General features: G+C 43.1%; 1 protein-coding gene across 1 annotated transcript in view; it reads right to left on the bottom strand.

Annotated features, from left to right (window-relative positions):
- LOC115158359 (ephrin type-B receptor 1) overlaps positions 1-12,739 on the bottom strand; it is a 203,742-nt gene that overhangs the window by 71,120 nt on the left and 119,883 nt on the right. The gene's annotated exons all lie outside the window — the stretch shown is intronic.

Genomic DNA, 12,739 nt, shown 5'->3' with positions numbered 1-12,739 from the left:
CTGGAGATGAGAAGCAGGTACGGGGAGTCAACATTTAATTTGGAACCGACATAGAACAGGAACGACAATTAATGCAGCAGCCGTGGAACAGAGCTGGGGAACTGACAAATATAGGGGAGGTAATAATCAAATCATATCAAAGTTTATTTGTCACGTGCGCCAAATACAACAGGTGTAGACCTTACAGTGAAATGCTTACTTACAGGCTCTAACCAATAGTGCAAAAAAGGTATTTGGTGAACAATAGGTTGGTAAAGAAATAAAACAACAGTAAAAAGACAGGCTATATACAGTAGCGAGGCTATAAAAGTAGCGAGGCTACATACAGACACCGGTTAGTCAGGCTGATTGAGGTAGTATGTACATGTAGATATGGTTAAAGTGACTGATATGGTTAAAGTTACTAAAACAGGTGATTGAGTCCAATAATTCGCTGGTGCACGTGACGAGGGAAGCAGATGTGCGTAATGATGGTGGCAGGAGTGCGCACTGCTGGGCAGCCTGGCACCCAAAGAGTGCCAGGGAGAGAGAGCGGGAGCAGGCGTGACACCATGTCCCAGTTTTTACATATATGTGTATGTGTGTGTACGTGTGTGTGCATAATGCGTGTGTGTGTGTGTGTGCATAATGCGTGTGTGTGTGTGTGCATAATGCGTGTGTGTGTGTGTGTGTGTGTGTGTGAGCGCAATGACCACAGACTAAATATGAGGAGTTAATCTCACAGCTACAGACAATAACATGCTTGCCTCTGCGTGAGGCGGAGCTGATATGTGAATGTAGGATGGGTCTCATCACTCCTTTCCCAGGTGGAGTAATAGCTACTGTCTCTATCTGACTCCAGGTAATTAGCATCGATGTTTTGCCAGGTCCACACGCTGTGCAACACTGCTGGCTTGCCGTAAGGGTGCTGCTTCAATTAGAATAATTGAAACATCAACGTTCTCCTCTTCACCAGTAGGTGTAGTAGTGATAGGTCTTTGAAGGAGCAGGGGGCTCAGCAGTGAGGCTCCATGGTTACAGTGTAGTATTGCTCTCCTACTGACAGAGCGGGGAGCGTATCAATCCATCACCCTGCTAATCTGACAGAGGGAGCAGCAGAATACCAGCCCACTCTACACACACACACCTTGCTTTGCCTCGCGCCTACTGATACTACTACACAGCCTAACAGCTGCTCTACTGCACAGTCTTTGAGCAGGGGGAAACAGTAGAGACAGTGTGTGTGTGTGTGTGTGTGTGTGTGTGTGTGTGTGTGTGTGTGTGTGTGTGTGTGTGTGTGTGTGTGTGTGTGTGTGTGTGTGTGTGTGTGTGTGTGTGTGTGTGTGTGTGTCCTCACAAGGATATTAAAACAAAACAATTCAGACAAGTGGGGACATTTTGCCGATCTCCACATGGAAAAATTATATTTTAGGTTTAGGGGTACAATTAGGATTATAATTATGGTTAGAGGTTAGGTTTAGGGTTATCGTTAGGTTTAATTCAGGGTTAAGTTTAGGTGTTAGGGAAAACAGGATTTTGAATGGGAATCAATTGTTTGGTCCCGCAAGGAGGACAGTAAAACAAACATGTGTGTGTGCGCGCGTGTGCGTACGTTCTTGTGTGTGGGTGGGTGTGTTTGTTTGTGATTCCGAAATCCCCCTTCATCTGTAAGATAATTTGGTGAATAATAAGTAGAATAAATATGTGAGTCAGTAACATGCAAACGGTAACAAGGATGCTTAGATGTACACCCCCTACGAGGCTGGCTTCAGGGAGCTCTGCTCCATACTATTTCCTCAGAGATCTGCCTTCCACAACTGTGCAGAGCTTTCAAGTGAACTGTTCTCAATTAAGCACTCAATCAGTGGGGGGGGGGGTTAATTATTTAAGCTGATACATCCTGTTTTACATAAACTGTGAGAGGTTAAGGACACGGGTGGGCCCTGCGATTCAACCATGCATTCATTACATTGATTACAGCTGCAGAATCATATATGCATGCGCACTTCACCACTGTAATCATACGTTATGCAGCTGCTGTCTCTGTCTGTGTCTTTTGAGTACTTTTAACAGTAAAAGTGGTGAGTGGGAGTAGTTAAAAAGACAGGGTGACAGTTGGTTTCTGAATAAAATTCCAAACAACTACCCCAAAATCTACTCACATTGGCTAAATGTATAAAATGGTATGAAGAATGTTAGTCCTTGTAGGGAGGTAAGCGGAGAAACTAATTTACTCTGATATCGTCATTTGTTCCTCTCTCACCTCTTTTCATTTCGTTCTTCTCGTTCCATAAAATTGAGAGGAAGACATTTTGTGTGAGTGTGGATGGTTTATGACTTGCTAATGGTTACAGGGACAGGGTCCCACGTGGCGGCTGTGGTGGAACAAAGCGTGTTTGAGAGTAAAGTCTCTATATGACGCCTGCAGTCAGGAGCACTATTTAATTACACCCACAAACAACAGCTGTAAACTAACAGTGAAATGCTTACTTACGGGTCCTTTTTCAACAATGCAATATTAAAGCAAAAAACAAATTTGGAATCGTGACATGAGGAATAAATACACAGTGAATAACTAATAACAATGACAAGTAAAAAATAAGATGGCTATATACAGGGAGTACCAGTACCAAGTCGATGTGCAAGGGCACGAGGTAATTGAGGTAGCTATGTACATATACAGTGTATTTGGAAAGTATTCAGACCCCTTCAAATTTTACACAATTTGATATGTTACAGCCTTTTTAAAATGGATAAAATATTTTTTTTCCCTCAATCTACACACAATAGCCCATAATGACAAAGCGAAAAATAGGTTTTTAGAAATGTTAGCAAATTTATTAAAAATAAAAAACAGAAATACCTTATTCAGACCCTTTGCTATGAGACTCGAAATTGAGCTCAGGTTCATCCTGTTTCTATAAATCATCCTTGAGATGTTTCTAGAACTTGAATGGAGTCCACTTGCGGTAAATTCAATTGATTGGACATGATTTTGAAAGTCACACACCTGTCTATATAAGGTCCACAGTTGACAGTGCATGTCAGAGCAAAAACCAAGCCATGAGGTCGAAGGAATTGGCCGTAGAGCTTCGAGACAGGATTGTATCGAGGAACAGATCTGGGGAAGGTTACCAAAACATTTCTGCAGCATTGAATGTCCCCAAGACCACAGTGGCCTCCATCATTCTTAAAAGGAAGAAGTTTGGAACCAGCAAAACTCTTCCTAGAGCTGGCCACCCGGCCAAACTGAGTAATCTGGGAAGAAGGGCCTTGGTCAGGGAGGTGACCAAGAACCCAATGGTCACTCTGACAGAGCTCCTCTGTGGAGATGGGAGAACCTTCCAGAAGGATAACCATCTCTACAATACTCCACCAATCAGGGCTTTATGTTAGAGCGGCCAGACAGAAGCCACTCCTCAGTAAAAGGCACATGACAGCCCGCTTGGAGTTTGCCAAAAGTCACATAAAGGACTATCAGACCATGAGAAACAAGCTTCTCTGGTCTGATGAAACCAAGATTGAACTCTTTGACCTGAATGCCAAACGTCACGTAAGGAGGAAACCTGTCACCATCCCTACGGTGAGGCATGGTGGTGGCAGGATCATGCTGTGGGGATGTTTTTCAGCGCCAGGGACTGGGAGACTAGTCAGGATCGAGGGAAAGATGAACGGAGCAAAGTACAGAGAGATCCTTGATGAAAACCTGCTAACGAGCGCTCAGGACCTCAGACTGGTGCGAAGGTTCACCTTCCAACAGGACAATGACCCTAAGCACACAGTCAAGACAATGCAGGAGTGGCTTCTGGACAGATGTCTGCCAGTCCTTGAGTGGCCCAACCAGAGCCCGATCTAACATCTCTGGAGAGACCTGAAAATAGCTGTGCAGCAACGCTCCCCATTGAACCTGACAGAGCTTGAGATGATCTGCAGAGAAAAATGGGAGAAACTCCCCAAATACTGGTGTGCCAACCTTGTAGAGTCATACCCAAAAAGACTCGAGGCTGTAATCGCTGCCAAAGGTGCTTCAACAAAGTACTGAGTAAGGGTCTGAATACTTGTGATATTTCAGTTTTGTATGTTGTGGGTGAACAGTACAGGAGGGGACTAAGCACACACCCCAGAGGGGCCCTGTGTTGATGGTCAGCGTGGCGGATGTTGTTGCCTACCCTCACCACCTGGGGGGCAGCCCATCAGACAATCCAGGATCCAGGTACAGTGGAAGGTGTTCAGTGCCAGGGTCCTGAGCTTAGTGATGAGCTTGGAGGGCACCATGATGTTGAATGCTGAGCTGTAGTCAATGAACAACATTTTGACTTTAACTTTGTCCAGGTGGGTAGTGTGGTGTGCAATAGAGTGTGGTGTGCAATAGAGTGTGGTGTGCAATATAGATTGCATCATCTGTGGATCTTTTGGGGCGGTATGCAAATTGGAGCGGGTCCAGGGTGTCTGGAATGATGGTGTTGATATGAGCCATGAGCAGATTTTCAAAACATCTCATGGCTAAAGACGTGAGTGCGAAAGGGCTATAGTCATTTAGGCAGGTTACCTTAGCGTTCTTGGGCACAGGGACTATGGTGGTTTGCTTGAAACATATAGGTATTACAGACCGGGTCAGTGGTGGGTAGAAAATGTCAGTGAAGACACTTGCCAGCTGGTCAGTGCATTCTCTGAGTACGTGTCCTGGTATTCCGTCTGGCCATGCGGGCTTTCGAATGTTAACCTGCTTAAAAAAGGTCTTACTCACATCCATTATGGAAAGCGAGATAACACAGTCGTCCGGATGTGTTGCAAGCATAGAAGGCATTTAGCTCGTCTGGTAGGCTTGCGTCACTGGGCAGCTCGCGGATGGGTTTCCCTTTGTAATCCGTGATAGTTTGCAAGCCCTGCCATATTTGTGGCGTGTCAGAGCCGGCATAGGATTCAGTCTTAGTCCTGTATTGATACTTTTCTTGTTTGATGGCTTGTCGTAGGTCGTAGATGGATTTATTATAAGGATTAGTGTTATGCTCCTTGAAAGTGTCAGCTCTAGTCTTTAGTTTACTGCAGATGTTGCCTGTAATACATGGCTTGTGGTTAGGGTATATAGGTTCTGTCACTGTGAGGACGAAGTTGTCGATGCACTTGTTAACTTGTTATGGATAGGGGGCAGTATTTTCACGGCCGGATAAAAAACGTACCCGATTTAATCTGATTATTACTCCTGCCCAGAAACTAGAATATGCATATAATTATTAGCTTTGGATAGAAAACACTCCAAAGTTTCTAAAACTGTTTGAATGGTGTCTATGAGTATAACAGAAATCATTTGGCAGGCCAAAACCTGAGAAGATTCCAAACAGGAAGCGCCCTCTCTGACCATTTCTTGGCCTTCTTGATCATCTCTATCCAAAACAGGGGATCTCTGCTGTAACGTGACATTTTCTAACGCTCCCACAGGCTCTCAGAAGGCGCCAGAACGTTGAATGATGACTTTGCAGGCCATGGCTGAAAAACAGTAGCGCATTTGGTAAGTGGCCGATCTGAAAACAATGAGACTGGCGCACGCGTGCACGAGACGACTCCATGTTTTCATTTTCAGTCTTTGAACGAAAACAACGTCTCCCGGTCGGAATATTATCGCTTTTTTACGAGAAAAATCGTATAAAAATTGATTTTAAACAGCGTTTGACATGCTTCGAAGTACGGTAATGGAATATTTGTAATTTTTTTGTCACGAAACGCGCCGGGCGCGTCAGCCTTCGTTACCCTTCGGATAGTGTCTTGAACGCACAACAAAACGCCGCTATTTGGATATAACTATGGATTATTTGGAACCAAACCAACATTTGTTATTGAAGTAGAAGTCCTGGGAGTGCATTCTGACAAAGAACAGCAAAGGTAATCCAATTTTTCTTATAGTAAATCTGAGTTTGGTGAGTACCAAACTTGGTGGGTGTCAAAATAGCTAGCCCGTGATGGCGAGCTATCTACTCAGAATATTGTAAAATGTGCTTTCACCGAAAAGCTATTTTAAAATCGGACACCGCGATTGCATAAAGGAGTTCTGTATCTATAATTCTTAAAATAATTGTTATGTTTTTTGTGAACGTTTATCGTGAGTAATTTAGTAAATTCACCGGAAGTGTTCGGTGGGAATGCTAGTTCTGAACGTCACATGCTAATGTAAAAAGCTGGTTTTTGATATAAATATGAACTTGATTGAACAAAACATGCATGTATTGTATAACATAATGTCCTAGGAGTGTCATCTGATGAAGATCATCAAAGGTTAGTGCTGCATTTAGCTGTGGTTTTGTGACATTATATGCTAGCTTGAAAAATGGGTGTCTGATTATTTCTGGCTGGGTACTCTGCTTACATAATCTAATGTTTTGCTTTCGCTGTAAAGCCTTTTTGAAATCGGACAGTGTGGTTAGATAAAGGAGAATCTTGTCTTTAAAATGGTGGAAAATAGTCATATGTTTGAAAAATTGAAGTTTTCGGATTTTCGAGGAGTTTGTATTTCGCGTCACGCCTATCATTGGATATTGGAGCAGGTGTTCCGCTAGCGGAACGTCTAGATGTAAGAGGTTAATGAATCCGGTGACTGATGTGATAAACTCCTCAATGTTATTGGATGAATTCTGGAACATATTCCAGTATGTGCTAGCAAAACAGTCCTGTAGCTTAGCATCTGCTTCATAGGAGCGCGTCACTGGTACTTTTTGTTTGAGTTTTGGATGGTAAGAAGGAACTAGGAAAGCTGATCTAGAGTTTGGTGGCCTCTAGTTGCACAGGTGACATGATGGTAAAACGGACTTCAGTTCCCCTGCAGTAAAATCACCGGCCATGAGAAACACAGCCTCTGAATGTGCACTTTCTTGTTTTGCTTTTGGCCCTATACAGCTCGTTGAGTTCGGTCTTAGTGCCAGCATCAGTTTGCTGTGGTAAAAAGACAGTTATGAAGAAAAAAAATAGGTGAAAACTCTCTTGGTAAATAGTATTGTCTGCAGCTTATCATGAGGTATTCTAACTCAGGCGAGTTCTGCTAAGTCGTCCTTAAAGAGATTGCGCACCATCTGTTGTTAACTTCTTTGGGATAGGGGGCGGTATTTTGACGTCCGGATGAAAAGCGTGCCCAAAGCAAACTGCCTGCTACTCAGGCCCAGAAGCTAGGATATGCATGTAATTGGTAGATTTGGATAGACAACACTCTAGAGTTTCTAAAACTGTTAGAATAATGTCTGTGAGTATAACAGAACTGAAATGGCTGGTGAAACCCCGAGGACAAACCATCCCCCCCCCCCCCCAAAAAATGTCATCGTACCACTGATTTTTCAATGGCTGGCACTTTTATAATAGGGCAAAATCATACCCGATTGCAGTTCCTAGGGCTTCCACTAGATGTCAACAGTCTTTAGAAAGAGTTTCAGGCTGGCTTTTGGAAAAATGAGCCAGAAATTGTAGTTTTTCTAAGTGGCTCCCATTTTGGCTGTAGTGTTTCCAAGCGTGTGATTGAGCGCGTTCTTTGGTATTTTTGTCCGGTAAAGACAATAACGATTCTCCGTCTTAAATTTTATCGTTTATTTGCGTATTAGGGTACCTATTGTTTGATTATAAATGTTGATTGACTTGTTTGGATAAGTTTATTGGTAACGTTTGGGATTCATTTTGTATGCATTTTGAAGGAGGGAAACCGAGTGGATTATTGACTGAAGCGAGCCAGCTAAACTGAGTTTGTATGGATATAAAAAATGACTTTATCGAACAAAAGGACCATTTGTAATGTAACTGGGACCTTTTGGAGTGCCAACAGAAGAAGATCTTCAAAGGTAAGGCATATATTATATCGCTATTTCTGACTTTCGTGTCGCAACTCCCTGGTTGAAAATTATTTGTTATGCATTTGTGTGCTGGGCGCTGTCCTCAGATAATCGCATGGTTTGCTTTCGCCGTAAAGCCTTTGGCTGGATTAACAACAAGTTAAGCTTAATTTTGATGTATTGCACTTATGATTTCATGAAAGTTTAATATTTATAGTACTTTCATTTGAATTTGGCGCTCTGCAATTTCACCGGAAGTTTAGCGTCCCACTAATCTGCAAGAAGTTAACAAAAAAACACACCCCTCTAGTCTTGACAATGCATAGAAAAACCAGCGAGATGCATATTCATGTCCTCATTCAGCCACGACTCTGAGATATTAACGTTTTTCAGGTCACGTTGATAGGATAGTCTCAAACAGAGCTCATCCAGTTTGTTCTCCAGTGACTGCACGTTCGCCAACAGATCCGAGGGCAGTGGCGGTGTTCTAATGTGTAAGCTACAAAGCTTGGAAGACAGCTTACACTCTTCCAATAAAGAATCAGTAGGCATTGGTACCATTAACAATCTTTAGTAGCATATATTTTGTTTGTAAAACTGTAACAGATACGGAAAGGAGAAAATGTATGAGAAAAAGTCACTATATACACTACCGTTCAAAAGTTTGGGGTCACTTAGAAATGTCCTTGTTTTTGAAAGAAATGCACATTTTTTGTCCATTAAAATTACATCAAATTGATCATGAATACAGTGTAGACATTGTCAATGTTGTAAATGACTATCGTAGCTGGAAACGGCAGATTTTATGGAATATCTACATAGGCGTACAGTGGCCCATTATCAGCAACCATCACTCCTGTGTTCCAATGGCACGTTGTGTTAGCTAATCCAAGTTTATCATTTTAAAAGGCTAATTGATCATTACAAAACCCTTTTGCAATTATGTTAGCACAGCTGAAAACTGTTGTCCTGATTAAAGAAGCAATAAAACTGGCCTTCTTTAGACAGTTTAGTATCTGGAGCATCAGCATTTGTGGGTTCGATTATAGGCTCAAAATGGCTAGAAACAAAGCGCTTTCTTCTGAAACTTGTCAGTTTATTCTTGTTCTGAGAAATGAAGGCTATTCCATGCAAGAAATTGCCAAGAAACTGAAGATCTCGTACAACACTGTGTACTACTTCCTTCACAGAACAGCGCAAACTGGCTCTAACTAGAATAGAAAGAAGAGTGGGAGGCCCCGCTGCACAACTGAGCAAGAGAACAAGTACAGTTTGAGAAACAGATGCCTCACAAGTCCTCAACTGGCAGCTTCATTAAATAGTACCCGAAAAAAAACACCAGCCTCAACGTCAACAGTGAAGAGGCGACTCCGGGATGCTGGCCTTCTAGGCAGAGTTGCTAAGAAAAAGCCATATCTCAGACTGGCCAATAAAAAAAAATGAAGATGGGCAAAAAAACACAGACACTGGACAGAGGAACTCTGCCCAGAAGGCCAGCATCCCGGAGTCGCTTCTTCACTGTTGACGTTGAGACTGGTGTTTTGCGGGTACTATATAGCCAGTGTAGTCTCGTCAGGATTCCGCCTCGCCTGCCTCTTTTCACTTCCGCTGATCACTGTTCTGATGTCCAGAAGCTGTTTTCGGTCATAGGACATGATGACGGAGACATTATGTACAAAATAAGTTAAGATCAGCTTTAAAAAAAATACAAAATAGCAGATTTAGTCAGGAGCCCGTAAGACGGCTGCTATCCACTGCAGCACCATCTCAACTAACCTTTCTCTCTGGAGTTAATAGCTAGTGGATTAGAGAGGAAACACAGAGAGAGAGAGAGAGAGAATGTGTATCGGGGAGGACAAGAGGGATTGGGAGCGAAAGGGAGGGTGTGCACACTGATGGGTGGGGAACATAAGAATGTGTGTAACTGTTGTGAGCAAGGAACATGAATAATAACAATGATGTTTGTGCAGTAGGCCCAATACATTATCACTGCATATTGGCTATGCTTGAATTGCCCAGCCAATGCTGTTCTTCTCAGACCATTTTAAAATTATATTTCAAAATCTGAGGTATATAATCACTAGTAATAGATCATTTGTTGTGAGGCACAGCTAAGTGAGTATAGTAATTAGCATTTTGTTTTATTTGATTGGACTGATGGTCTGCATCTGGTAAATTTGAGAGGAGGGAGGGAGGGATGGAGGGAGGGAGAGCAGCGGTGAGGCTGCCTCTCACCCAATACACCGCCCCTCTGCTCTCCCTCCCTTTGGTGAGAAAGGGGACAGTCTTCCAGCTGATGGCAAAACTCAAGTAGCACTGCATTATTTCTGCCTCATCAAATCAAATCAAATTTAATTATATAGCCCTTCTTACATCAGCTGATGTCTCAAAGTGCTGTACAGAAACCCAGCCTAAAACCCCAAACAGCAAGCAATGCAGGTGTAGAAGCACGGTGGCTAGGAAAAACTCCCTAGAAAGGCCAAAACCTAGGAAGAAACCTAGAGAGGAACCAGGCTATGAGGGGGGCCAGTCCTCTTCTGGCTGTGCCGGGTGGAGATTATAACAGAACATGGCCAAGATGTTCAAATGTTAATAAATGACCAGCATGGTCAAATAATAATAATCACAGTAGTTGTCGAGGGTGCAACAAGTCAGCACCTCAAGAGTAAATGTCAGGTGGCTTTTCATAGCCAATAATTGAGTGTATCTCTACCGCTCCTCCTGTCTCTAGAGAGTTGAAAACAGCAGGTCTGGGACAGGTAGCACGTCCGGTGAACAGGTCAGGGTTCCATAGCCGCAGGCAGAACAGTCGAAACTGGAGCAGCAGCACGGCCAGGTGGACTGGGGACAGCAAGGAGTCATCAGGCCAGGTAGTCCTGAGTCATGGTCCTAGGGCTCAGGTTTGCTCTCATGCACTAATTCATGTTGTTACTCCTATGACCAGAAATATTCCTCAATGTTAAAAGACACAAGCCCCTAACAATAACAACCCAAGCTTATTGAAACACTTTGTAATACTCATTCATTGCAGCTGCAGTGCTGGTTGTAGTGTGACTGGAAGTGGAAGTAGGGAGAACGGGCATTCTAAGACTTATAAAGGTGTTGACAGTGCTGAACTTAAGCATGAGCTTACTCATTTTAAACAGCAACTCTTTGCTGTATTTGTTGAGTTTCTCTCCAGTCATGGTTTTAAAAGTTTTTAAATCTCACAGTATCAACTTTGCTGTGTGCTCGAGGCTTAAGGCTCTGGGAAACTGTGCCGATACGTAGATCTGAGTGATCTGATTGGCCAGCAGCAGGCCTATAGGTGCACTTGATTTGCTCTCTGGGCCTGCCGGGTAGGTGAAGTTCTACCTTCAGACACATCAAATGGTTCAAAATGTTAACACTTTGCCTTCCCGGTGCTATGGCTGCTGAATCAAGTGCACCTATCGCCAACAGCACGAAACAAATAAAAAAATAGGAACGCAAGGCTTTGTCGATGGGTATTTTACAGAAATGTTTGGTGATCAACTACGAAAGCCTTGGAGATCTCTCGCTCTCTCTCTCTCCTAAAGATGCTTCGAAGACCCAACTCTACAACCCGAGAAGTACCTTCATCCTGCTAATCACGTTAACACAGGAGCTGGGATGGAAGGATAGAGAGAGAAGAGAGGGATTAAGGCCTTTCTGAAGCACTTCTCCAGGGTTTCACAGCGGGGCCCCAATACTCTGGCTGGAGAAGCCCGAGGGTGGGGGGCGGGGGGGGGGGGGGGGGGGGGGGGGGTAATGAGGATTGTAACAGCACTGAAGGTCCAGGCTCAGCAGGAGGCCAGGCCTCAACACTGAGCCATCGCTAAGTCACATGAAAGGAGGGAGAAAAGCCCCTCAACAACGCCTCATCACCATCAAGGATAAGAGGCCAGAGAAAGAAAAGACAAGTCACACCACACAGCTCTTAATGTTTTAGCCCTGGGCTTAGCAGCTCCAATGCGTCTCCAAAATGTCTCTCTAAGAAGCATCGATTGCATGGAGTTTGAAGGCAACTATATAGTTAGAAGAACCATTTATATTACCAGTTATATTTAGTTATAATAGTAGGTCTAAGGAAGGATTCCACAACTGGCGGCCCGATGGTGGTTAAAAAAAAATAATACAAATCTTGTTTTTAATTACTTTTTTATTGTTGGACATAAAAGATTGTAAAAACAACCAAGAAATCAGCTCCAAGTGATTTTAATTTTGGAAATCTGTTCCCAAGTATTCCCCACATAATAGAGACAAGTGATCATACAAATGTAAGCAAGGTTTGAAATGATTATGTTTAAGTCAAATGTTATATCGGTTTGGGCTTCTTGCGGTCAATTTCAGCCTACAAATGATTTTTAATTATGTTCCGGCCCCCGACCAGCCGTTCAAGAAAAAATTGGCCCGTGGCTGAATCTACAATACGTTGGTCTAAGGGTTCTATATAGAATAATAATGGTTCAATAGGCAGTGTTTTCTGACTCAAAAACATTTCATTCACAAGAGAGTTTTATATTAAACTATTTATGAATGGGGTGACCATGTCTTATTTTCCCCTAGTACTTGTCTATCCAGGTCACCTACATAGTGCAGTGTCCCACTTTCTCTGTCCCTGTAGGTTTGAGGGGAAATGAATCAGGGAGTTTTAGGGAAATGGTTGGAGTGGCTGGCTCAACTTCAGGGACATTAGTTAAATCTTATTCATGTATCGACCTACATTGATATGATCTGGGGCAATGGGGTAGACAGACAGAGACATTGAACAGCTGCTACACTACATACGTACACATCCCCTGTCCCAGTCTCTCATTTGGAGAAAAGTCAACAGGAGACTATTGGTAGTGTGTCAGTAAGGTGACACAAAATTAAGACGGACACCTAGTTTTATAAGCTTGTCTTATAGGTCTCTTTAGCAGCTACTGTCATGTTCATGGTGAATATGGCCGGTC

This window comes from Salmo trutta, chromosome 22, assembly GCF_901001165.1.
Source record: "Salmo trutta chromosome 22, fSalTru1.1, whole genome shotgun sequence".
Classification (NCBI taxonomy): Eukaryota; Metazoa; Chordata; class Actinopteri; order Salmoniformes; family Salmonidae; genus Salmo; species Salmo trutta.
This window is presented reverse-complemented; position numbering and strand designations above follow the sequence as displayed.